This window comes from Coregonus clupeaformis, chromosome 27 (genome assembly GCF_020615455.1).
Source record: "Coregonus clupeaformis isolate EN_2021a chromosome 27, ASM2061545v1, whole genome shotgun sequence".
Classification (NCBI taxonomy): Eukaryota; Metazoa; Chordata; class Actinopteri; order Salmoniformes; family Salmonidae; genus Coregonus; species Coregonus clupeaformis.
The window spans coordinates 5,910,758-5,937,937 of NC_059218.1; the positions used below are offsets into that span (position 1 = coordinate 5,910,758).

A 27,180-nucleotide genomic window follows, 5' to 3' on the forward strand; every position below is an offset into this window, starting at 1 on the left:
TACGGATTCACAATGTTAACGATGACATCCTGGTATGCCCGGAGTTAGAAGGCTTGCGCCACAGTCTGGTCCACACTGATTGTCTCTGGAAGAGAGAATCAATCATTTGTATTTAGGCTACATATATACTGATGTGCTTTCCTTGTACATGTCATTCATAATCAAATGTGGTATTGATCAGTTCACTACCTAGGTTCTATAGGGGCTTCCCCTAAAACTGGAGGAAATTAGTCATGCTTTACCTTTCTGGAGGTCTCTTTTAGACTCTTCACCTGCAGCAAGAGAGGGCTGTTGGGAAAAGAGGAGAATATATCATTAGAACTTTTGACCAATACATAGGCCCAGGCAAAAGAGAACTTCTTGGCATGCATGCTCACCTGTATTCATCTGTGGGGTGTGCAATCTCAATAATTTCCCCAACACCTTGGCAATCACCTCCCAACTCATCTCTGAAGCATGAGGGGATATTGTAAACAACAAAAATGCATTTATTTCAACCAAGACATGATAAAAAACTGTGAACCGTTTTACACTGTCACTGAAATGAGTTCAATCACCACTGCCTCCTCCAATGCCTTTCTTGTGCACCACAAGTGTGTGTTTTATTATTAATGATGAACAATCTAAAGATGGCACACAGAAAGCATTTTACCATGACTGCATGTTATTGTCAAAGTCGCGTCAATTCAAATCTGGTATTAGGAACAAAAGAGGTCAACACGACTTCTAAGATATACTAGTTATTTTAATTAATGCAAAAACCTTCAATGGTAAATATGATGTTTCGTATATACGGGCTCTCTGAGATACCTCGCAGGGCACCCCAGAGAACTAAAACATTGTTGCAGATTCAATACTCAAATACTCTGACAGAGAGAATTTCCCACTTCTCTGCTGGCCAATTAGAGTAAAGGACTGAGTGTGGTTTAAACTTTACTCAGCCAATACGTTGATGCACCCCTGTTGCCAGCCTCTTCTGTTACCAGGCATACGTTCATCATAACAACCTGTCATAGTGAGAAGAGCCAGCTCCCTTAGACATCATTCCTACGTCCAAGGAAGGTTCACAGATCACAAAGAACCAGTATAGTCTAGCATTTGGAGACACAATCCTTATCTCATTTTACCCCCTAAAACAGCTCTTCACATCAATCACAGCTTGCCAGGTGTCACAACCTACATTAGCCCAGTCAAGAATGCATTCTTTCTAAATTAGTCATCCCATCAATTTAGGAGAATAATAAATCCCCAATAATCCCCCTTTTCACACCTAATAAGGTGTGATTCAAAAATAAGAAAACACAGATTGTCATTCATTATAATACAATACAAACAAAAAAATCACACTTTTATTAATAGGCCATAATGATACAAAAAAATTAAAACCCTCAGTCCATCTACACCCAACTTGCAAATTGTTACCAGTCATCAAAGAACTTCAAACCATCACATAAGGAAAGACAAACATTCACATGGTTAACTTGATTAATAAAGCATAAAACACAGGATTAATAGAACACAAAACATAAGACTATTAAAACATAAAACACAAACAGAGAAGTATATTTTGGCCCCCTTTAGACACCCTCTAGTGTCACTCCACCAAGCCTGGTAGGTCATATCCTCAATTCCTTAGGTCGGAGTCCAGGATTGGGCCGTATCTCACCATCTGTTGGGAAATCACTTCTCCATCTCCTCACCAAACCTCAGACACAGGAAATAAGACAACATCCACAAAGAACAAGTATACCCATAGAAGCTATAACTTCACCCAGAATAGTTACAACAATAGTTTTCCATTTATCAAATATGTTATCAAACCAACCATTTATGGAGCTATCAATACCAGAGTTCTCAGCCAGTTCATTCACCAGTGTAGTTACTCCCCTGAAGCTCTTTTGTCACTGACCCGTCCGGTGCTATATTGTTTGAGGATGAAAATACAGCACATATATTGTGACGTCACGAGAGGCTACACAGCTTTCAGCGGGATTGCTCAAGTAGTGCAAGGAGACAAGGTTCAAACAAAACAAGGATTTTATTATAGGTCTTGGGAAATTAACGAAAATATAACAAAATTCTGTTCTCTTGTGGCTCTTTAAGGGTTAACAGTTCAGGGATGTCTCTTCCACATCCAAAATCACAATTCTCACTCGCTCAGATAACTTTTCCCCAGCCTTACTGTAGTCCACGTTGCAGCTAGTGGCCAACCCAGCAAAAAGTCCTTCCAAATGTCTCTCACGTATTTCCACAGGTGCATATATCCAAAGGTGAGTATTTCCCAAAGGTAAGTATCTCCAAATCCTTATATTCCTCATGGAAGTGGACGTGCAGCACTCTTGTCCTCCAGAGAGCCCAGGTTGGAGACTGTGTCTCTTCCCTTCCCAAACCTTCAGCTCATCAGCTCCTCATTTGTTTCAGCTGCGTGGGAAGATTGGCCATAGAGGGTGGAGTTCCCGACCATACCAGCAGATGGAGCCATAGCTGTCTGGGTTTGCAGCCACCTCAGGGGGATGTAACGTCCCTCCAGGACACAGCCTCTCGTGACATCACACATCCCCCTCCTCGGGACCGACGTCCTCGTCGGGGTAAAGGCAGCGAAGAAGGCATCACGCCGGGAGAGGGCGTCCGCATTGCCGTGGTGCTTGCCAGACTGCTCTCTCTTCAACTCCTCCAACTCTAGGACCAGGGACTCAGCCTCCTGTTGTCTCTCCTTGAGTTTCTTACTGAACGCATCGGCCTTGGTTTTAGCAGAGTTTAGCTTCTGTTGAGCAGCTTTCAGTTCCTTCTCTCTCTCTGCCTCCGCATTCTTCATCTTGTTCTCCAACACCTTGTACTTCTCCTCTGCCTTCTTCTGGACCTCCTTACTACTGCGCAGGGTCTCCTCACACTCCTCGATGGTCCTGCGCAGCCTCTCCAGCTCCTCCTGTTGCTTAGGAAGGAGCTCTGTTGGAAGTTTAGCCTGGAGGATATCTAACTCTTCTGTCTTCATGTCTAACTGTTGCTTTAACAAACGATACCTCTCAGCGGTCCCCTTCAGACCAGACAGTTCTTTGTCCAGATTCTGTAGCTCCGTCTCTGTGTCGGTCTGGGCACCTGCCATCCCTATCAGAGCCCGGGCGGGAGTGAGTAACTCGGAGGATTGCACCGGAGCCTTCCCAGGATGAGTCTTGCCTCTCCGTTTCCGAGGTACTCGGGTTATCCTCTCCTGAGACTCTCTCCAGAGTGGGTAAAGGCTGGGCAGTCTCGTCCAATTAGGACAGGGACGGGGAGGGAATCAACCACCCCCGCCGTCGTGTGTATGGTTCCCCGTGTGCTGGTCATTGTAAGTTCAGTAATGGGGTATTCTCTGGTGTCCCCATGGACACAGGGAAACTGGGAGGACTTTCCCCGGGGGTCAGACACGTTGGGCCCACCAAATCCTTACGCACCAGGGTGGCCCGGCTACCAGAATCCAGTAAGGCCTCCACATCATGGTGATTCACAGTTACCGGGCAGGTGGGGGGTCGATCTGGGCCGCCATCTCGACTCCCAAGAGCGAGGCAAAACGGTGTGTGGGTGCTGAGCTGGAGGACTCTGCAGTGGGCATAGGTTCATCGGCTGGTTTCCCACACTGCCAGGAGATATGTCCCATCTCCCCACACCGGTAACACTGTCGAAGTTTCCCCCTCCTGGTGTACTCTTCTTGGACCCGCCTGGTTTCTGGCTCCCCCCTGGAGCCGGGATAAGTCCCTGACGTGGCTGGGTTCGAGACCTTGGGGTCCCTTTGGACGGGTTCTTCCCATTTGTGGTGGGGCCGCACTCCTGGGGTCTTTTCGGGAAGCATTCAGCATCTCCGCTGTGGCCTGGTACTTTTCCACAGCTTCCACGGTCAGATCAGCCGTGGTCAAGGCCTGTTGACTGATGAACCGTTTTGCCTCATAAGGCAGGGCGCGTAGGTAACGATCCACCACAACGGCCTCCACCACCGCCGCTGCTGTATTCCTCTGCGGATCCAGCCATTTCCTTGCGATTCGGACAAGTTCATGCATCTGCGCCCGAGGAGGTTGGTCTGGTTGGAAGGTCCAGCTGTGAAAGGCTGGGCCATACCAAACTTTGTGAGTCCATATCTGCTGAGGATCTCAGACTTCAGGGCATCATAGTCAGTAACCTGGTCAGGGCCCAGGTCCCGGACAGCATTCAGCGATTCCCCGGTTATAAAGGGGGCTAACAGACCAACCCACTGTTGCTTGGGCCAGGCTTCCCTAGTGGCCGTGGCCTCAAATGCATGCAGGTATGCCGCAATGTCATCGGTAGCTCCCATCTTAGATATAAAGTCACTTGCCTTTATTGGGCGGGTATTTTGGACCACCCTCTGTCTCTGCAACTGCAATTCCTCTGCCTTCAGAAGGTTGGCTTTCTTTTGCTCCTCCAAGAGAGCCACGTTTGCTTGCATCTGGGCTTGCTGGCCAGCAACAAGGGCTTTCAATATGTCCTCCATTTCAGTCGGCGGGGAGCCTACGGCCAACTTGGAAAACTGGGTGATCAAACCTTCGGTATCCTCCTCTGACATGCACTATTAACGCTTGAGGCGTGCCCGTATTCTCCACCATCTGTGACGTCACGAGAGGCTACACAGCTTTCAGCGGGATTGCTCAAGTAGTGCAAGGAGACAAGGTTCAAACAAAACAAGGATTTTATTATAGGTCTTGGGAAATTAACGAAAATATAACAAAATTCTGTTCTCTTGTGGCTCTTTAAGGGTTAACAGTTCAGGGATGTCTCTTCCACATCCAAAATCATAATTCTCACTCGCTCAGATAACTTTTCCCCAGCCTTACTGTAGTCCACGTTGCAGCTAGTGGCCAACCCAGCAAAAAGTCCTTCCAAATGTCTCTCACGTATTTCCACAGGTGCATATATCCAAAGGTGAGTATTTCCCAAAGGTAAGTATCTCCAAATCCTTATATTCCTCATGGAAGTGGACGTGCAGCACTCTTGTCCTCCAGAGAGCCCAGGTTGGAGACTGTGTCTCTTCCCTTCCCAAACCTTCAGCTCATCAGCTCCTCATTTGTTTCAGCTGCGTGGGAAGATTGGCCATAGAGGGGTGGAGTTCCCGACCATACCAGCAGATGGAGCCATAGCTGTCTGGGTTTGCAGCCACCTCAGGGGGATGTAACGTCCCTCCAGGACACAGCCTCTCGTGACATCACAATATCCAAACAGAACACAAACTCCGCCCCGCTCAGCCAAAAGCATATCTAAAGCTATTCTATTCTGCCATGTCATTAAGCTAGTTGCCGCTGTCTGCTCAGCTAATCCCTTTAATGCATCACGAGTGTGGTTTATAAATCTTTGCTGGTTATAGTAAATATAATTTATCCAATCTACGTTTTTATTAATTGTTGACCACCAGAAAATACTTGATTCAAACTCAACTGCGATCTGATTCCTAGCTTTGAATTGTTCTGGAACCCCTCGAGTTACTCCTATCCCATCACAGGATCCTTTCATCAAAGGATCCCGGGAGGAGGTCCTACTTTCTACGTGACAACTCACCAGTCTCTGACACGTTTGATTGTTTACATATGTAGGTGAATTCACAATCAGTAATCACCACACAACCATCAGATGTCAGCACGGGCCTGGTTTTGGTTCCTAAAATTCTCTGGCTGCAACAAAGAGGAGAGATTAGTCATGTTCTCTTTTAGTTGTGATATTCTCTGTGTAGGAGCAGAGCTAAGATGCCCTACTCTGTATCCTATCTTACTAGTCCTAAAAAACAATTAGAATCCCCTGAGACTTCAAACGTAGGCAACCTAGGTCGGAATGACTTTGTTATCGGGGGATACAGATAGTTCAAGTTACTACAAGACTCTCTCACCACATTCCCAGGTGGCTTGCATGGAGGATAAACCAGTTTTTGCGTACTTCAGACTTTCAGACAGTACCTACCCTTCTATGGGTCGCACTGCCATTTCTGGTAATTCCCTACTTTCACAATACTACACCTGTCCCTAAACTGTGTATGGAGATTTACATATCCCCCACGCTCTCGATATGAGCAACTACATAGTCCCAGGATGTACATGGTGACATACATATAGTGATGTCCTCCCCTAAAGTCCTTAGTGCTTCCCCTTTCCCTACGTCTAGCTGTCTCCTATGCCTTCATAGACTGTGCTCAGGTATTATTTTATCAACTTGTGTTAGGTTAACTACTACTTTTGGCTGATCAGAAGGGTTTGAGTGTGTTAGGAATATGGCCCCCACAATCAGACAGCTACCTACCGTCAGGAGACCTGTGAATCCCCACCTTCGCCCTGAGAACATGTCAGACGCCAACCCATTGCCTCACCTTCTACCAAACTCACACAGGGATGATCAGACAGGGTAAGGGAATCTTCGTTAAGGAGCCAACCCCCGAGCCCTAGTGGTGATCGGTTCTTTCTCTTAACTCTGTTTGTTCATCAGGTGTAACTGGGTTTACCTTTTTGCAGTGTGTGACATGCACCCAGGTGGATCTAATAGGACTTGATAGGGCCCTTCCCAACAGGCCTGCTTCCAGTTTTTCTTCTTTTAGAGACTGGATCCACACCCAGTCTCCTGGTGAGATAGAGTGGGTCACCTTCTCCTTTAGTTCACCTGTGGGGCACAAAACCTCTGACATACAGGTGTGGTTAATAAACTATATTCACACATACATGTTGAGCTCTCAATTTCTATTGTTGTGTTTTTTCTTTTTAAGTATTTTTTATTTAATCCTATCACTCCCCCTTTTTGACACATGATTTGCTCATGTGTCAATATTACCACCTTTCTAAACCATTCCTTATGTAATTTATCATCCAATTGCCATGCCTTTCATTTTTGAGATTGTCTTTTGCTTCTTTATTGCTCCTCCCACTTCCTTTGTCTTTTATGGCAGCTAAATTTGTCACGGTTTCGGCCGAAGCTGCCTCTCTCCCTTGTTCGGGCAGGCTTCGGCGTTCGTCGTCTCCGGAATTCTAGCTGCCACCGCTAGATGTTTCATGTTCGTTTGCTTTTGTCTGTTTGTTTACACACCTGTTTCTGTTTTGACGTAATTAGTGTCCTATAAGTTTCTCGTTGTGTTTGTCTAGTGTTGTGTGTGATTGTTTCGTGTCAGGTGTTTGTGCGTAACCTGTGTTTTCGGTACGCCAGTTCTATTAGCTTCCTCCTCGGTTGAGGAGAGTTTTTGCGCTCTGTATTTTGTGCGCTCGTGTGTGACGCCTGTGTGCGTCTGTTTGGCCTCAGGCCGCCTGTTGGATTATTTTGCTCAAGTAAAGTCTTGTTGGACTGTACATCTGCTTCTGCGCCTGATTCCACACCACACCATTTCAACACCCTTGACAGAATCACACACCCCTCAACAATGGAATCAGCAGGAGCCGAAGCAGCCCAGACGAGACTGGAAGCCCAGGTTCGGGACCAGCAAGAGCAGCTCCAGCAGATGGGGACCGCCCTGCAGGAGGTGATTACCACACTCCGAGGCTGGGGTTCGCCTCCACCGCCGCCCGCCCTGCCAGCACCATCGGCCAGCCCGCCCATTCCAGCGCCGGAACCTCGAGGAGTCCGACTATCTCTCCCGAGGGCCTACGACGGGACCGCGGCTGGGTGTCAGGGATTCCTGCTCCAGGTAGAGCTATACCTGGCCACAGTGCACCCGGCACCTTCAGGGCATGAGAGCGTGTCCGCCCTGATCTCCTGCCTGGCCGGAGAAGCGTTGGAGTGGGCCAACGCGGAGTGGAGGAAGATCGACGCCACGACGATTACGTACACCGAATTCTCCCGCCGCTTCAGGGCGGTGTTTGACCATCCCCGGAGCGAAACGGCGGGGGCGTCTGGTCTTCCTCCGGCAGGGGAGGAGAAGTGCCCAGGAATTCGCGCTCGAATTCCGTACTCTAGCGGCAGATGCAGGGTGGAATGATCGGGCCCTCATCGATCTATACCGGTGCAGCCTACGAGAGGACGTCCGTCGGGAGCTGGCTTGTAGGGACACCAGCCTCACTTTCGACCAGCTGGTTGATATGTCCATCAGGCTGGATACCTTGCTGGCTACCCGCGGGACGTCCTGCGGAGGGTCCGTCCATTCCACCCTCCAGCGTCTCCGAGCCTTGTCCTATGGAGCTCGGGGCGCTGGCGCTAGAGAGAGGAGGAGTCGGCAGGCTAGGGGGTCCATCCACTGCACCAACTGTGGTCGGGGAGGACACACCGCGGCTAGGGTGCTGGGGATGGCCTCCTAGGGAGATGACGACAGGTCCCGCACTGGGGATTCCCTCCAGGTGAGTAGGCGCCCCACTCACCCAGAGCTCACTGTTGCCCATTTTTGTATGCCTGTACGTTTTCCACAGGTAGCACCTCATTCCCAGCATAAGGTGCTGGTAGATTCAAGCGCAGCTGGGAATTTTATTGATAAAAAGTTTTGTTTAGCGTTAGGGATTCCTCTCATTCCTGTTGATGTTCCTTTTCCGTTCACGCCCTAGATAGTCGTCCGTTGGTACGGGCTTAATCAGGAGGTCACGGCGCCACTTAGGATGTGTGCGCAGGGGGGATCATCAGGAGATGATTCAGCTGTTCCTGATTGACTCTCCTGCGTATCCGGTGGTGCTGGGCATGCCCTGGTTGAGTACCCATAACCCAGCGATTTCGTGGCAGGAGAGGGCTCTGATGGAGTGGTCTGCTCAGTGTGTGGGTAGGTGTTTGGGCGTTTCCATAGGGGGCTACCTCGGTGGAGAGTCCAAACCAGGTGCCCGCATTGCCGTTCCACCTGAGTATGGGGATTTGGCTATTGCGTTTAGTAAGGCGAGGCGACGCGGTTGCCACCCCCATAGGCAGGGGGGATTGTGCGATAAACCTCCAGGCAGGAGCTGCGCTCCCACGGAGCCATGTGTATCCTCTGTCTCAGGAGGAGAAGAAAGCTATGGAGATTTACATGAGACGAATCGCTGAGACAAGGATACATACGGCCGTCCACTTCCCCGCGTCCTCGAGTTTCTTTTTCGTGAAGAAAAAGGATGGTGGTTTGCGTCCGTGCATCGATTACCGTGGTCTCAATCAGATTACGGTGAAGTATAGTTATCCACTCCCGCTGATTGCGACCATGACTGAGTCGTTGCATGGGGCGCGTTTCTTCACGAAATTAGATCTCAGGAGCGCGTACAACTTGGTGCGCATCAGGGAGGGTGATGAATGGAAAACAGCCTTTAGTACCACCTCGGGCCATTACGAGTATCTGGTCATGCCATACGGGTTGATGAACGCTCCATCAGTTTTCCAATCATTTGTGGATGAGATCTTCAGGGACATGCAGGGGCAGGGGGTGGTGGTGTACATTGATGACATTCTCGTGTACTCACCTACCCGTGTCGAGCATGTGGCCCTGGTGCGCAGGGTGTTGCGGAGGCTGGTGGAGCACGACCTGTATGTGAAGGCAGAGAAGTGTCTGTTTTTCCAGGAGTCGGTCTCCTTTTTGGGTTATCAGTTGTCTGCGTCAGGGGTGAAGATGGAGGTAGACCGGGTGTCGGCCGTGCGTAATTGGCAAACACCAACCACTGTGAAGGAGGTGCAGCAGTTTTTGGGGTTTGCAAATTACTACAGGAGGTTTATCCGGGGTTTGGACAGGTGGCAGCTCCCATCACGTCTCTGTTGAAGGGGGGTCCGGTGCGTCTGCAGTGGTCGGCCGAGGCGGACAGGGCGTTTGGGAGTCTGAAGGACCTGTTTTCCTCGGCCCCGGTGCTGGCGCATCCGGATCCCTCTTTGCCGTTCCAAGTAGAGGTGGACGCGTCGGAGGCCGGTTTAGGAGCCGTGCTTTCACAACGGTCTGGCGCGCCACCTAAACTCCGCCCCTGTGCTTTTTATTCTAAGAAGCTCAGTCCGCGGAGCGGAACTATGACGTAGGGGACAGGGAGCTGTTAGCCGTGGTACAGGCTCTAAAGGTGTGGAGGCACTGGCTTGAGGGGGCTCAACACCCTTTCCTCATTTTGACGGACCACCGTAACCTGGAGTACATCCGGGCGGCGAGGAGGCTGAACCTCGCCAGGCAAGATGGAGTATGTTCTTGACCAGGTTTACTTTTAAGATCACGTACATCCCTGGTTCACGGAATGGCAAGGCAGATGCGCTGTCTCGCGGTATGACGCGGAGGAGAGGTCCGTGGAGCCCACTCCCCATACTGCCTGAGTCGTGTCTGGTGGCACCGGTAGTGTGGGAGGTCGATGCTGAACTCGAGCGGGCGTTACGCACCGACCCTAGTCCACCACAGTGCCCGGAGGGTCGGAAGTACGTTCCGCTCGAGGTTCGGGATCGATTGATCTATTGGGCTCACACGTCACCCTCCTCTGGACATCCGGGTATCGGCCGGACAGTGCACTGTCTTAGTGCCAAGTACTGGTGGCCCACGTTGGCAAAGGGATGTGAGGGTTTATGTTTCCTCCTGCTCGGTGTGCGCCCAGTGTAAGGCGCCTAGACATCTACCTAGGGGTAAGTTGCTACCCCTGCCCATTCCACAACGGCCATGGTCCCACCTATCAGTGGACTTTATAACAGACCTTCCCCTCTCCCAAGGGAATACTACCATCCTGGTCGTTGTGGACCGGTTCTCTAAGGCCTGTCGTTGGCTCCCCATGCCGGGTCTTCCTACGGCCCTGCAAACTGCCGAGGCACTGTTTACCCATGTGTTCCGGCACTACGGGGTACCCGAGGACATTGTGGCTGATCGGGGTCCCCAATTCACCTCCAGAGTCTGGAGAGCGTTTATGGAGCGGTTGGGGGTCTCGGTGAGCCTCACCTCGGGTTACCACCCGGAGAGCAATGGGCAGGTGGAACGCGTAAACCAGGATGTGGGTAGGTTTCTCAGAACATACTGCCAGGACCGGCCGGAGGAGTGGTCAAGGTACGTTCCCTGGGCCGAGATGGCCCAGAATTCCCTACGCCATTCCTCCACTAACCTAACTCCATTTCAATGTGTGTTAGGTTACCAGCCGGTTCTGGCACCCTGGCAGCAGAGCCAGATCGAGGCTCCTGCGGTGGATGAGTGGGCGCGGCGCTCGGAGGAGACTTGGAACGCTGCACACGTCCACCTGCAGCGGGCCCTCCGACGTCAGAAGCGCGCGCTGATCTCCACCGCAGTGAGGCACCGGTGTACGCACCTGGTGATCGAGTCTGGCTCTCTACCAGAAACCTGCCCCTCCGCCTGCCCTGTCGGAAACTGGGTCGGGCGGTTTGTAGGGCCATTTAATGTCCTGAGAAGGTTGAACGAGGTATGTTATAGATTACAGCTACCTGTGGAGTATAAGTGTATTAACCCCTCGTTCCATGTGTCCCTTCTCAGGCCGGTGGTAGCGGGCCCACTCCAAGAAGATGAGATCTTGGGAGACTTCTCCGCCCCCGTTGGACATCGAGGGGGCACCGGCGCTACTCCGTAAGATCCATCTTGGATTCGAGAACGTCGGATGGGGGTCTCCAGTATCTAGTGGAGTGGGAGGGATGCGGTCCGGAGGAGCGGTGCTGGGTGCCGAGGAGAGACGTGTTGGACCCGTCGCTCCTGACGGAGTTCCATCGGAGGCATCCGACCGCGCCCTGCGCCGCGTCCCCCTGGTCGTCCCCGAGGCCGGAGTCGGCGCACGTCTGGAGCCGCGCGTCAAGGGGGGGTACTGTCACGGTTTCGAGCCGAGGCTGCCTCTCTCCCTTGTTCGGGCAGGCTTCGGCGTTCGTCGTCTCCCGAATTCTAGCTGCCACCGCTAGATGTTTCATGTTCGTTTGCTTTTGTCTGTTTGTTTACACACCTGTTTCTGTTTTGACGTAATTAGTGTCCTATAAGTTTCTCGTTGTGTTTGTCTAGTGTTGTGTGTGATTGTTTCGTGTCAGGTGTTTGTGCGTAACCTGTGTTTTCGGTACGCCAGTTCTATTAGCTTCCTCCTCGGTTGAGGAGAGTTTTTGCGCTCTGTATTTTGTGCGCTCGTGTGTGACGCCTGTGTGCGTCTGTTTGGCCTCAGGCCGCCTGTTGGATTATTTTGCTCAAGTAAAGTCTTGTTGGACTGTACATCTGCTTCTGCGCCTGATTCCACACCACACCATTTCAACACCCTTGACAAAATTCGACTTTTATTCAGTTCAGAATCATTTAGTAATCCAATCAATCAATCTCTTATCTTGTAAAAACACTTATGTTTAGTTCAAACTCTGTTCTACCCAGGCTCTCCCGGGCTTGACCTGAAGACTAATTGTTGGACATGACAAGTCTATTCTTAGGTCACCTAAGTCTTCTGTCTAGCAACAAAGAATAAAAATCTCTATGTTCATGATTAACCCAGTTATATCTAATAGCCCACCAAAAAACCTCATCATCTGTAAATCACTACCAATGTCATATCCCTCGTTACTCTCTACCATTTGGATAACATCCCTGATGTATGTATGCCTCCTTAGAGTTCCAAATTACTTTACCATGGGCTACCATTGCCTTCCCATAGATAAGATCACTTAATTTACCCGTATGCAGTACATAATGGAGTACCCAAGCTTTACAGCAGTTTATCATTACCAAAAAGCTAATCATTTGTTTTTTGTTTTAACGGTTTTGGCGCTTCAAGTATAGCAGTTTTCCTGGATGAGTTTAACATTCGCCCCTCCTGAGTTATAGTGTGTCCTAGGTAAATGACCTCGCTCTGCCAAAGTTGAAGTTTATTTTTGCTCACTTTGTGTCCCTGTTCTGCCAGGAAGGTTAACAATTGGATTGTATCCTTCTTACATCCCTCCTGAGTGGGATTAGCCAATAGAATATCATCTACATAAACTAACATTTGCTTCCTTCCCTAGGTTCAAACTTTCCCAAATTCGTAGTTATAGCCTGGGCTAAGATTGTAAGACTTTCCGAGTAGCCTTGAGGCATCCTAGCGTGAGTCCATTTCCTTCCCTGAAAAGTAAAGCCAAACCACCCCTGACTATCCGGATGAACTGGGATACTAAAGAAAGCATTAGCTAAATCCATCACTGTAAAATAGGAGTTCTCTGGTTTCATTTGGTTCAGCAATGTATGTGGATCTGGTACACATGGAACTCTGGGAATTATATTTCTATTAAACTAACTGTAAGTCCATGACCATCCTCCAGTCGGCGCTAGGTGCCGCCTTTTTAACAGGAAATACTGGAGAGTTGCATTGTACCTCATCTCCAGGAATTATCACCCCTCCCTTAAGTAAATGCTCAAATGTAGGTGTTATCCCTTTTATTGCTTCTGGTATCATAGTATATTGCTTTTGGTATGGTCTATTATCGGATCGAGGAATCACTTGTACTGGAGCTACCCCCTTAATTAGTCCTACATCTGTTGTCCTTGTGACCATAATTTGAAAGGAATTGCTGCTAACTCAGCCTCCTGTTCCTGAGTTAAGAAAATCTCTTCCTGTCATCCGTTAAAACTTATCTCCAGGTGGACCCTGGGCTGGGTTTTTGCTCTCCAATTCAACTTTCTTCTATATCTCCCAGTGGAGTGGCCATACTGATCCCCATTTGGTGTATTCTGCCAGTCAGTAATGTTTTTCCCCTGTTTTATCCATTTACCTAGTGATAACCATTCCTTTGATTACTGCATCTTATTCCATTAATTTATGTTCAAATATCCCCCAACAAACCGTTCCATCCTATAGCATAGTAAACACCACCCATGATCTGTTGAAAATCCCCCTAAATTCAACATAACAACCCTTTATAAACATCATGCTGGGTGTGTTTTTTTATTTATTTGAAAAACCCAATTGAAAAATAACAATCAGAGATAGTTAGGCTCAATTTAATTTGGTAGCTCCCTCTTTTGACCTAAATACTGCCTAACTGAGATGAGCTAATCTCTTTCTCCTGGTTATAATCTAAAGATGGTAATACACACAAAACATGATATCCCCAGTCTTAACCCATCAATAATTGTTTGTATCAATCTAATTCCTCCTAACTAATCCATTAAACCACTCAAAATTCCTCGAGTATACAATGATTATTTAATTGATTACCCTAACTCTGCTACATGTGATCTCATCTCAAATGATCCATTATCAATTATTTGTTCAACCCCCTAGGAAAATCTGTCTCCCCTTCTATTGTTCCTGTCCCCCCTGTTTTACCAATCCAGGACCCACCACAGGCTGGCGCTATTTCCCCAGCACAACAGCCAATGGATACTTGCATCCTAACCAAAATAAATTATCGTTCTAAAATGGTCCAACTATTTTGTATTTTCCCGCTAACCCATTTCAGTTCGCTATTCAATTTATTTAACTGTTCTCTCTGATTAGGCCCTAATTAATAAAACAAATACTTGCTATCGTTTATCAGCATACGCTTAATGACATTCCTACCATCTGAACTATACTGTCTTTCACATCTCCTCCCCCTCTCCTGCTCCTTCCTGCATTATGGGGGAGGCGCGGGAAATGTCCCTACAATCTTCCTTCTTAGGAAATAATGTCATTCGTACTTGTAACATATTTTCATAGATCCATCTAGAATACCACTAAAGCTATCTTATGTAACTTTTAATACACGTAAAAACTCTCTCTCTCTTACCCATTCCCTATTGAATACGTGAGTTTTTCTATTTAACCCCAAAACACGCTACAAATAGTCCATTCAACATTACCAAACCAAATACTCCATCGTACCCATTCAATCAACACATCAGCAGTGGAATTTACACTCATAAATGCAGATTGTTACTCCATGCCTTGAAATGATAAATAGATTTCCACCAATAGTACCATTAATGATCTCATCTTACCCTCTGACACAAAATGTAGTTCCCTCACTGTACTACGTTAGCTCTACCATGATAATTAGTTCAATTTAACATGGCTTAAGACTCGGTCTCAACCTTTAAGTCTTTACTGAAGACTTATCTCTTCAGTAGGTCATATGATTGAGTGTAGTCTGGCCCAGGAGTGTGAAGGTGAACGGAAAGGCTGGAGCAACGAACAGCCCTTGCTGTCTCTGCCGGGCCGGTTCCCCTCTCCACTGGGGTTCTCTGCCTCTAACCCTGTTGCAGGGGCTGAGTCACTGGCTTGCTGGTGCTCTTTCATGCCGTCCCTGGGAGGGGTGCGTCACTTGAGTGGGGTTGAGTTACTGACGTGATCTTCCTGTCTGGGTTGGCGCCCCCCCTTGGTTTGTGCTGTGGTGGAGACCTCTGTGGGCTATACTCGGCCTTGTCTCAGGATTGTAAGTTGGTGGTTGGGGATATCCCTCTAGTGGTGCGGGGGCTGTGCTTTGGCGGAGTGGGTGGGGTTATATCCTTCCTGTTTGGCCCTGTCCGGGGTTTCTTCGGATGGGGCCACAGTGTCTCCGGACCGCTCCTGTCTCAGCCTCCAGTATTTATGCTGCAGTAGTTTATGTGTCGGGGGGCTGGGGTTAGTTGGTTATACCTGGAGTACTTCTCCTGTCTTATCCAGTGTCCTGTGTGAATTTAAGTATGCTCTCTCTAATTCTCTCGTTCTCTCTTTCTCTCTGAGAACCTGAGCCCTAGGACCATACGTCAGGACTACCGGGCATGATGACACCTTGCTGTCCCCAGTCCGCCTGGCCTTGCTGCTATTCCAGTTTCAACTGTTCTGCCTGCGGCTACGAAACCCCCTACCTGTCCCAGACCTGCTGTTTTCAACTCTAAATGATCGGCTATGAAAAGCCAACTGAGAGACCTGAGCCCTAGGACCATACGTCGGGACTACCGGCCGTGGTGACTCCTTGCTGTCCCCAGTCCGCCTGGCCTTGCTGCTATTCCAGTTTAAACTGTTCTGCCTGCGGTTATGGAACCCCTACCTGTCCCAGACCTGCTGTTTTAAACTCTAATGATCGGCTATGAAAAGCCAACTGAGATTTATTCCTGATTATTATTTGACCATGCTTGTCACTTATGAACATTTTTGAACATCTTGGCATGGTTCTGTTATAATCTCCACCCGGCACAGCCAGAAGAGGACTGGCCACCCCTCATAGCCTGGTTCCTCTCTAGGTTTCTTCCTAGGTTTTGCCTTTCTAGGGAGTTTTTCCTAGCCACCGTGCTTCTACACCTGCATTACTAGCTGTTTGGGGTTTTAGGCTGGGTTTCTGTACAGCACTTCGAGATATTAGCTGATGTAAGAAGGGCTATATAAAATAAAATTGATTGATTGATTGAATTCATCACTTTAGCTTTATGTTCCCAATTGTTTTTAACGGGTTATATGGTTTAAGCAACCACAAACCCAACAGTTATCCCCAAATTATACAGTTTGGACAGCCACAGACGTCTTAATATACAGGTTTATTATTTTTAATAACCCCTATTCACTATTTTATTTAATCTGTGATCATTCGCACACTCATGCATACAACAACACCCAGTGTCCCCCTGACCCTAACCGTATCTAGCCTTCTGATACGTGTCAGTAGCGTAACACTATCTAAAATGTAAGTGGCCATTATGATCCTAGCCATATCTCAGTGGATATGTGCCACAACGTTACACTTTGATCAATTAATCCCTGTATCTCACAGTTCCACCATTTGTGGTCCAGAGACTTCAGTATCTTCCTTGATCCTAGCCATATCTCTCTGAATATGTGTCAAAGGAACAATACTCAACTAAAATTTTGGCGCTCCTCTGATCCTAGCCATATCTCGATGGATATGTGTCAGTAGCCAACGCCCTTAGCCAATAATTCCCTGTGTCTCCAGTTCTCACCCCTGGTGATCCTAGCCTGGAGACTTCAGTATTTTCTCAGAACCTAGCCATATCTCTTCTGGATATGTGTCAAAGAAACAATACTCAACTAAAATTTTGGCGCTCCTCTGATCCTAGCCATATCTCGATGGATATGTGTCAGTAGCCAACGCCCTTAGCCAATAATTCCCTGTATCTCCGAACCTTAGCCGTATCCTCGCAGTTACGGACCTTGCCGGTAGATGTCAGCATTGTCTCCTGAACCTAGCCGTATCCATAGTTACGGACCTTGCCGGTAGATCAATACTCTCTGGTACCATGGTTTAACATCACATTTATCACAGGTTTGCATGTCACAATATTGTGCTTATCTACTCATAATAGTTTCATAATTTAGTTCACTTACATCAGACAGGTGTTTCACAAAATTAATTTGGATAAAGCCAATGTGCAGATCTTTAGTAATTTAACAATAGGTATCTGGTTACCTTTTTAGAAGCCCGGGCAGTTTGTGAAACACACGGTTCGATGAAAGAGGTGACCAAATGGGCCGGACAGTATCCAGCGAAGTCCCTTCTACCAGATCGCGTCGGGGTCACCAATTGTCAAAGTCGCGTCAATTCAAATCTGGTATTAGGAACAAAAGAGGTCAACACGACTTCTAAGATATACTAGTTATTTTAATTAATGCAAAAACCTTCAATGGTAAATATGATGTTTCGTATATACGGGCTCTCTGAGATACCTCGCAGGGCACCCCAGAGAACTAAAACATTGTTACAGATTCAATACTCAAATACTCTGACAGAGAGAATTTCCCACTTCTCTGCTGGCCAATTAGAGTAAAGGACTGAGTGTGGTTTAAACTTTACTCAGCCAATCCGTTGATGCACCCCTGTTGCCAGCCTCTTCTGTTACCAGGCATACGTTCATCATAACAACCTGTCATAGTGAGAAGAGCCAGCTCCCTTAGACATCATTCCTACGTCCAAGGAAGGTTCACAGATCACAAAGAACCAGTATAGTCTAGCATTTGGAGACACAATCCTTATCTCATTTTACCCCCTAAAACAGCTCTTCACATCAATCACAGCCTGCCAGGTGTCACAACCTACATTAGCCCAGTCAAGAATGCATTCTTTCTAAGTTAGTCATCCCATCAATTTAGGAGAATAATAAATCCCCAATATTATGTAACCTTTCAGTTATAGCCAGCTCTATCAAACCTATGGAACGAGAAGTTCTATAGCCATGTCTATTAACACCCCAATTCAGTAACAGAGCTCCACGCATGGGACACCACTAACTTGACTGACTTGTGGTGGTGACTAGCTAGCTAACTGGTAGCCAGCTAACCCATTCATAGATGCTACCTTTAGCACCTATTTCCGATAGTATTTTCTGGTCGGGGGAGTTGTTAAGAACCTTGACGCTCGTTCTGAACACTAAAACGCATTGCTTGTGGTACGGTTTCATATCAGCGAGAACGCATTTAAAAAATAAAATAGGTTAAATTGCTACACACCTTTATTGGGTTAGTGTTCCCAGACTGCCATATCTCCATTTGACAGTGCTTGTTAACGGAAGACATAGGCGGCCACCTGTGCTACTTAGCTATCTAGCGTGTTCCTAACACCTGTGGGTAAGGCTAACTGAAGTGGAAGTGTAGTTTGTCAACTGGAGGCACGTACAGCGAATGGATATCTGCAAAACTGTTACAGTAAGTGTATCTTTTTTCTTTGAAAGATAAGGGGAAAATCAGCATATGTTAACAAAAAACAAAGAAATTCGCTAGCGATGATTATTGGTGTTTCGAAACGTTAAAACACAGCGTCGGAATTGTAGTTCACACGCAGCTAACCATGGGTGAAACTACTGATGAGAAGGGGAGCTAGTAGCCAGCAGATCCGACCCACTTGCTTACAGCTGCACTAGGGTCGGACAGGCTTTCTATGTATAATGAGACACTGCGGAGCCGGTGTGAGGAACAATGCATTCGGAAAGTATTCACACCCCTTGACTTTTTCCACATTTTGTTATGTTCAGCCTTATTCTAAAATAGATTAAATTGTTTTTTTTCCCCACATCAATCTACACACCCATAATGACAAAGCAAACACAGGTTTTAGAAATAGTTGTAAATGTATAAAAAATAAAAAAAGGAAATATAACATTTACATAAGTATTCAGACCTTTTACTCAGTACTTTGTTGAAGCACCTTTGGCAGCGATTACAGCCTCCAGTCTTGGGTATGACGCTACAAGCTTGGCACACCTGTATTTGGGGAGTTTCTCCCATTCTTCGCTGCAGATCCTCTCAAGCTCTGAGGTTGGATGGGGAGTGTCGCTGCACATCTATTTTCAGGTCTCTCCAGAGATGTTCGATCAGGTTCAAGTAAGGTTCTCTGGCTGGGCCACTCAAGGACATTCAGAGACTTGTCCCGAAGCCACTCCTGCGTTTCCTTGTCTGTGTTCATAGGGTTGTTGTCCTGTTGGAAGGTGAACCTTCGCCACAGTCTGAGGTCCTGAGCGCTCTGGAGCAGGTTTTCATCAAGGATCTCTCTGTACTTTGCTCCGTTCATCTTTCCCTCGCTCCTGACTAGTCTCCTAGTTCCTGCCGCTGAAAAACATCAACAGCATGATGCTGCCAACACCATGCTTCACCGTAGGGATGGTGCCAGGTTTCCTCCAGACGTGACGCTTGGCATTCAGGCCAAAAAGTTCAATCTTGTTTCTCATGGTCTGAGAGTCCTTTAGGTGCCGTTTGGCAATCTCCAAGCAGGCTGTCATGTGCTTTTTACTGAGGAGTTGCTTCCGTCCAGCCATTCTACCATAAAGGCCTGATAGGTGGAGTGTTGCAGAGATGGTTGTCCTTCCTGGAAGGTTCTCCCATCTCCACAGAGGAACTCTGGAGATCTGTCAGAGTGACCATCGGGTTCTTGGTCACCTCCCTGACCAAGGCCCTTCTCCCCCGATTGCTCAGTTTGGCCGGGCAGCCAGCTCTAGGAAGAGTCTTGATGGTTCTAAACTTCTTCCATTTAAGAATGATGGAGGCCACTGTGTTGTTGGGGACCTTCAATGCTGAATAAATGTTTTAGTACCCTTCCCCAGATGTGTGCCTCGACACAATCCTGTCTCGGAGCACTACGGACAATTCCTTTGACCTCATGGCTTGGTTTTTGCTCTGACATGCACTGTCAACTGTGGGACATTATATAGACAGGTGTGTGCCTTTCCAAATCATGTCCAATCAATTGAATTTACCACAGGTGGACTCCTATGAAGTTGTAGAAACATCTCAAGGATGATCAATGGAAACAGGATGCACCTGAGCTCAATTTCGAGTCTCATAGCAAAGGGTCTGAATACTTATGTAAATAAGGTATTACTGTTTTTTATTTTTAATAAATTAGCAAACAATTCTAAAAACCTGTTTTCACTTTGTTGTTACAGGGTATTGTGTGTAGATTGATGAGGGGGAAAAAGTATTTAATCCATTTTAGAATAAGGCTGTAACGTAACAAAATGTGGAAAAGGGGAAAGGGTCTGAATCCTTTCCAAAGGCACTTTAAATCCTGGATTGCTGATGCTATGTATTGGCCAATGAGAGGCTTTGAAGCCACTGGTCGGTCATATTGGCACTCCCCAGAAGAAGCAGTCCTCCGTAGGAATGAATGGAATTCTACTGTATTTCAATGTAATGTAATTTTAAGGACACAAGTATTTTCTTGTGGTGGGGACAGTGCCATTAGTACTTACAGAAAATCATACTTTAAGGACAATGTTTTTATATATTTTTTCATTTTTGTTTAGCGCACATAATATAATCTAAAAGTATGCATTATGGTGTCTGTAATATAATAAATGTGGCAAAAACAAATGTAGACATTAACAAATGCATTTTTATAGCTTCCCAAATATTTTTTGCAACGGTCCGGGAGTGCCAACATGGAGGCACGTGGCTTCAAAACAAATCATTGGTGTGCATTCTGTTTGAAGACGACCATTATGGGGACTATGCTGTCTTGAGCAATTGTTTTGGGTCAAATATGTTCAGAAGTTGTTTGTTTCTCTATATCAGTATTTGTTTATTCAAATTTGAAGGACTATTTATAGAAAGTTATGCCACTGCAGTAATATTTTTTTTTTTTGCAGTTTATTCTGTGGTTGGAGAGATGTTGATGGCGGTCCAAGCAGTATATTGAACCCGTCCTCCATTGAGGTGATTGTCTTTTGGAAAAAGCACTGTAGCATTTTATAAAGTAAGAGCCATCCAGTGAAAGGAACTGAGATATTTAGACGTTACACTATGAAGACCCATACAAAAATATGAAACTTTATTTTGATAAGTAATCTCGCCCACCAGCCTGCTCTCTCTCTGCGCAGTAGCAATTCAGCGTAGGGACGAGGTTAGGAGTAATATCACAAATACACAATACATTTCTAATTTTCAACTGCAGAATGTTAGGGCTACACATTACAAAACAACCATCAAACCACTTAATACAAAATAGTCTGAAATGCACCCTAATTTCCAAAGACAAAATACTGTGAATTCATCAAATACTTTACAGTGCATTAAATAAAGGTCATTGATTCATATCAAGCACGTTGATACATCTCAAAATCCAGTACTAAATTATGATTATAAAGACTGTTGACTCTTGGGTGTCCATTCTAGACAGTGAGGCATGTATGCATCTGCTACAAGACCATGGTGCTTGCCTACGGAGCTGTGAGGGGAACGGCACCTCCGTACCTTCAGGCTCTGATCAGTCCCTACACCCAAACGAGGGCACTGCGTTCATCCACCTCTGGCCTGCTGGCTCCCCTACCTCTGCGGAAGCATAGTTCCCGCTCAGCCCAGTCAAAACTGTTCGCTGCTCTGGCACCCCAATGGTGGAACAAGCTCACTCACGACGCCAGGACAGCGGAGTCACTCACCACCTTCCGGAGACATTTGAAACCCCACCTCTTTAAGGAATACCTGGGATAGGATAAAGTAATCCTTCTCCCCCCCAAAAAAAAAAAAAAACATTGTAAAGTGGTTATCCCACTGGCTATAAGGTGAATGCACCTATTTGTAAGTCGCTCTGGATAAGAGCGTCTGCGAAATGATGTAAATGTAAATGTAAATGTAATATCAGTTAAGACAGATATGTTGACACGTGTCAGTCACAGCTCATTCCACGTTAGAAATCCACTCTTTCATCATCTTTCTACACATCTCCCTCTCCTCTTCCACTCTTCTCAGACATGGGTATCCCCTGTGTCCTCTGTTTGGACGTTATCTGTAATCATGGTAGCATCCACATTGATGTAGAAGTGTTTAGAAACATATTATATTCTTATTTACAATAAAAGTTACTCCAAAATGATACAATACATTATTTACCATTAATTTCTGTTGGGCACAAAATAATCTGAAACACAACCAAAACCAAAACCAAAACAAACAGCAAATGCATCCAACAAGTTTGTAGAGTCACAAGTTTGACGTAATCATTGCATGCTAAGAATATGGGACCAAATACAAAACGTTTGACTACTTTAATACAAATACAGTGCATTCGGAAAGTATTCAGACCCCTTGACTTTTTCCACTTTGTTACATTACAGCCTAATTCTAAAATTGATTAAATAAATAAAAATCATCATCAATCTACACACAATACCCCGCAATGACAAAGTGAAAAGTTATTTTTTTTTTGCTAATTTATAAAAGAAATAAAAACAGAAATATCTTATTTACATAAGTATTCAGACACTTGCTATGAGACTTGAAATTGAGCTCGTGTGCATTCTGTTTCCACTGATCATCCTTGATGTTTCTACAACTTGATTGGAGTCCACCTGTGGTAAATTCAATTGATTGGACATGATTTGGAAAGGCACACACCTGTCTATATAAAGGTCCCACAGTTGACAGTGCATGTCAGACCAAAAACCAAGCCACGAGGTCGAAGGAATTGTCCGTAGAGCTCTGAGACAGGATTGTGTCGAGGCACAGATCTGGGGAAGGGTACCAACACATTTCTGCAGCATTGAAGGTCCCCAAGAACACAGTGGCCTCCATCATACTTAAAAATGGAAGAAGTTTGGAACCACAAAGACTCTCCCTAGAGCTAGCCACCCGGCCAAACCGAGCAATTGAGGGAAAAGGGCCTTGGTCAGAAATGTGACCAAGAACCCGATGGTCACTCTGACAGAGCTCCAGAGTTCCTCTGTGGAGATGGGCGAACCTTCCAGAAGGACAACCATCTCTGCAGCACTCCACCAATCAGGCCTTTATGGTACAATGGCCAGACGGAAGCCACTCCTCAGTAAAAGGCACATGACAGTCTGCTTGGAGTTTGCCAAAAGGCCCCTAAAGGACTCTCAGACCATGAGAAACAAGATTCTCTGGTCTGATGAAACCAAGATTGAACTATTTGGCCTGAATGCCAAGCATAACGTCTGGAGGAAACCTGGCACTATCCCTACGGTGAAACATGGTGGTGGCAGCATCATGCTGTGGGGATGTTTTTCAGCGGCAGGGACTGGGAGACTAGTCAGGAGCGAGGGAAAGATTAACGGAGCAAAGTACAGAGAGATCCTTGATGAAAACCTGCTCCAGAGTGCTCAGGACCTCGGACTGGGGCGAAGGTTCACCTTCCAACAGGACAACAACCCTAAGCACACAGCCAAGACAACGCAGGAGTGGCTTTGGGACAAGTCTCTGAATGTCCTTGAGTGGCCCATCCAGAGCCCGGACTTGAACCCAATCGAACATCTCTAGAGACCTGAAAATAGCTGTGTAGCGACGCTCCCCATCCAACCTGACAAAAGCTTGAGAGGCTCTGCAGAGAAGAATGGGAGAAACTCCCCAAATACAGGTGTGCCAAGCTTGTAGCATCATACCCAAGAAGATGTAAGGCTGTAATCGCTGCCAAAGGTGCTTCAACATAGTACTGAGTAAAGGGTCTGAATACTTATGTAAATGTGATATTTCAGTTTTTTGTTTTTAATAAATGTGCAAAAATGTCTACAAACCTGTTTTTGCTTTGTCATTATGCGGTAGTGTGTGTAGATTGATGAGAGGAAAAAACTATTTAAACAATTTTAGAATAAGACTAACATAACAAAATGTGGAAAAAGTAAAGGGGTCTGAATACTTTCCGAATGCACTGTTTACAGTGCTGTGAAAAGTATTTGCCCCCTTTCTGAATTTCTCTATTTTTGTGTATTTTTTATACTGAATGTTATCAGATCTTCATAACCAAAACCTAATATTAGACATACTTATTTTATTTGTTTAATTAACAAAGTTATGCAACACCCAATTCCCATGTGAAAAAGTAAGTGTCATTAATAACTGGTTGAGCCACCTTTAGCTGCAATGACTGCAACCACATGCGTCCTGTAGTTGTTGATCAGTCTCTCGCGTCGCTGTGGAGGAATGTTGGCCCACTCTTGAATGCGGAACTGCTTTAACTCAGCGACATTTGTGGTTTTTCAAGTCCTGCCACAACATCTCAATTGGGATTAGGTCTGGACTTTGACTAGGCTATTCCAAAACTTCAAATGTGTTGCTTTTTAACCATTTTCATGTAGACTTCTTTGTGTGTTTTGGATCATTGTCTTGCTGCATGACCCAGATGTGCTTCAGCTTCAAGTTCTCCTGTAGAATTCTCTGATACAGAGCAGAATTCATTGTCACCGTCTCAATTACTTTTGGAGCTCACGTTATGTATGAAAATACCCTAAAATAAAAAGGTCATATGTCACCTCACATACTCTCAAATCCAAAATGCTGGAGTATAGAGCTAAATTAAACGTTTTAGCTTCACTGTACAAATAAATACGTAGGGAAGTGTGTGTGCCTTTCTACAATATCTATTTACAGTAGCCTATCTACCTAACAGGAACCAGGTACATGTTTGAGCACTCACAAGTAGGTCACACTTGGTTCCGACCAGGAAAACCGAACAGGAGCCAGGTTCATTCTCCTGCATGGCCTCCTCTAACCACTGCCTGCGAAAGATAAAATAGACATTTCATTTGAGAGATTTATCTTTGTATTGTGCTCGCTCTTGATTTTATCATCTATTAAATAAACATACTGTGTGTGCTGCAGGGTCTTAATGTCTGCCATGTCAAACACTGTGATTATCACTGTAATAAAAAACATGCATGGCTTGGATACAGCAACAGTGAACCCCCCAGGGTTTCCATACTCTACTCTACAAAGACATTTCACTGGCTGTCTCGGTTTTCCCCAGAGCTCCTCTGTAGCATGCTGAAGCGATGCATTTGAATTCTTCCTGGCCATCTGTGTCCCAGCTACGTAGAGAAAGAAAATAAATGATCACCTGCATACAAGTAAAGAACTATAACGTCTCTAATCAAATAATAAAGCACAACATCAAACCAAAACATGACCCTCTCTCACATCTGAAGGGAGAATGGAGCTCCTGAGAGCTCAAACCTCTCAATCTCAAAGTCCACTCCTATGGTGGCCGTGTGGTTTCTGGTAAATACATCTTTGCAGAACCTGAAAGTGCAACACAGAATATAGAAGCATGTTAGGAGGCTGTTTACCACCTAAAAGGAAGAAAATATAGTAGCCAGGTCACAAACTGAATACTTTACCGGTTGATTAGGCAGGTCTTGCCCACATTCAAATCACCAAAAACCGCTGCTTTGGACATTTTCAGTCTGTCCCATCTTCAAAGGAAATATTGAACATCTGAAACCACTGTTGCTTTTCCAGATAAATCCAATTTCAATCAATCAGTGAATCAGTCAGACTTTAATCAAACAATTCACCTAACCAGGCAACTCATCCCTAATGGCTGTCAGCGCTGTCTTCACAGGCAACCTTTGAGTATTCCAGTCCTCCATCTGCAGACAGGCCTGTGGAGTATAACACTGGAAACAGTAGCATCAACGTTAATACACATCACTCTCAATGACATGCAATCACACAGAAGAGTTTATGCATTGTTTGGTATCTGTAATGAAAACAATAATGCAGCACTGACTTTGATCTTGGTATGAGCTTCCATCTGACATGCTGAGGGCATTTTTTATTGTGTTCTATTTAAATACCAGCTGTCTATGAAGTCTTGCTGTTCCAGTTATTCTTGTTGACATTACTGTAAAAGCCCTTCTCATATCTAGCATTAAAATGTCACTCAAACTCCCCTGAACTTAACCTATTTTTGAAAAGGCGCCAAGAGAATGTGGGGAAAAGTATTCCTATGTAGCTAAATCATTGCATATTAGGAATATGTCTGTCTTGCCACATCCTCTGAAGCTTTTGCAGCCCTGGCAATTTACTTCTTCACTGCTTATTTTATTTGACAATTTAAAAATACAGAAAATGTTACACCAGGCAAAAGATACATATAACAAAATTGTCGAGGATACAAGAGACTTGTTTCTATTGTGTTCCTCTAATATATCTACTCAGAATACTGTCCTGAGGAAGGAGAGTTTAGGTGTCACTGTACATGTTGTGAGAACTCAGAGCTAAAAGCCTAAACAGCTGCAACTGACGGAGAGGCCTCCTTTGGTACAGTAGGTTATTATACAACATTAACATTAACTTATTAGTGCTGGTTTCAGAAATAGCCAGTTCTGTGATCCCACATACTCAATCAGACAACTGTAAGCCCCTGTGTGGATGTCACACGGTTTCAATAACTAGGAGCTCATTACTTGTGACTTTTAACGACGGTATACCAGTGGCGTACCGCAGTTTCGAGAGGCCCCCCGCAAGGTCTGAGCAAATTTCCTGTCATTCTGAAACTTTTTGCAATGACGTGTTCATATGCTATCTGGGGACGGGTGTGATCTCCAGGGTGCCCACAACACACACAAAAAAAACGATTTATTGAATTTTCTTGCGGGGATTTGGGATCCCCAGAGCCCGTGGGCCCCCCAGTGCGACTTTCCAGAGCCACTTAAACATTATGGTAGCTTTGAGTTGATCCAGATGGCCAGTTGGCTGGCAGCAGGCTGCTGGTGTGTGTTTAGGTACCTATGGGAATTTGGATATGACCCTGTCTCTGCTCACAGGTGATGGTAAGTGCATCATCCCATACCTCGTCTCCTGCATTATGGTAAGGCTGTGTGGTGATCAACCTGTGAACGAGAATCCAGGCCATGACTACTGCAATGTACTGATTAGCTACACTATATATACAAAAGTATGTGGACACCCCTTCAAATTAGTGGATTTAGGTGAGGTGTATACAATTGAGCACACAGCCATGCAATCTCCATAGATAAACATTTGCAGTAGAATGGCCTTACTGAAGAGCTCAGTGACTTCCAACGTGGCACCGTCATAGGATGCCACCTTTCCAACAAGTCAGTTCGTCAAATTTCTGCCACGCTAGAGCTGCCCTGGTCAATTGTAAGTTCTGTTATTGTGAAGTGGAAACGGAGCAACAACGGCTCAGCCGTTAAGTGGTAGGCCACACAAGCTCACAGAATGGGACCGCCAAGTG

At 46.0% G+C, this 27,180-nt stretch overlaps 1 pseudogene; it reads right to left on the reverse strand.

The window, feature by feature from the left end:
* Positions 1-44: 44 nt before the first annotated feature.
* On the reverse strand, positions 45-26,786 carry LOC121542219 (annotated as a pseudogene).
* Positions 26,787-27,180: the final 394 nt, after the last annotated feature.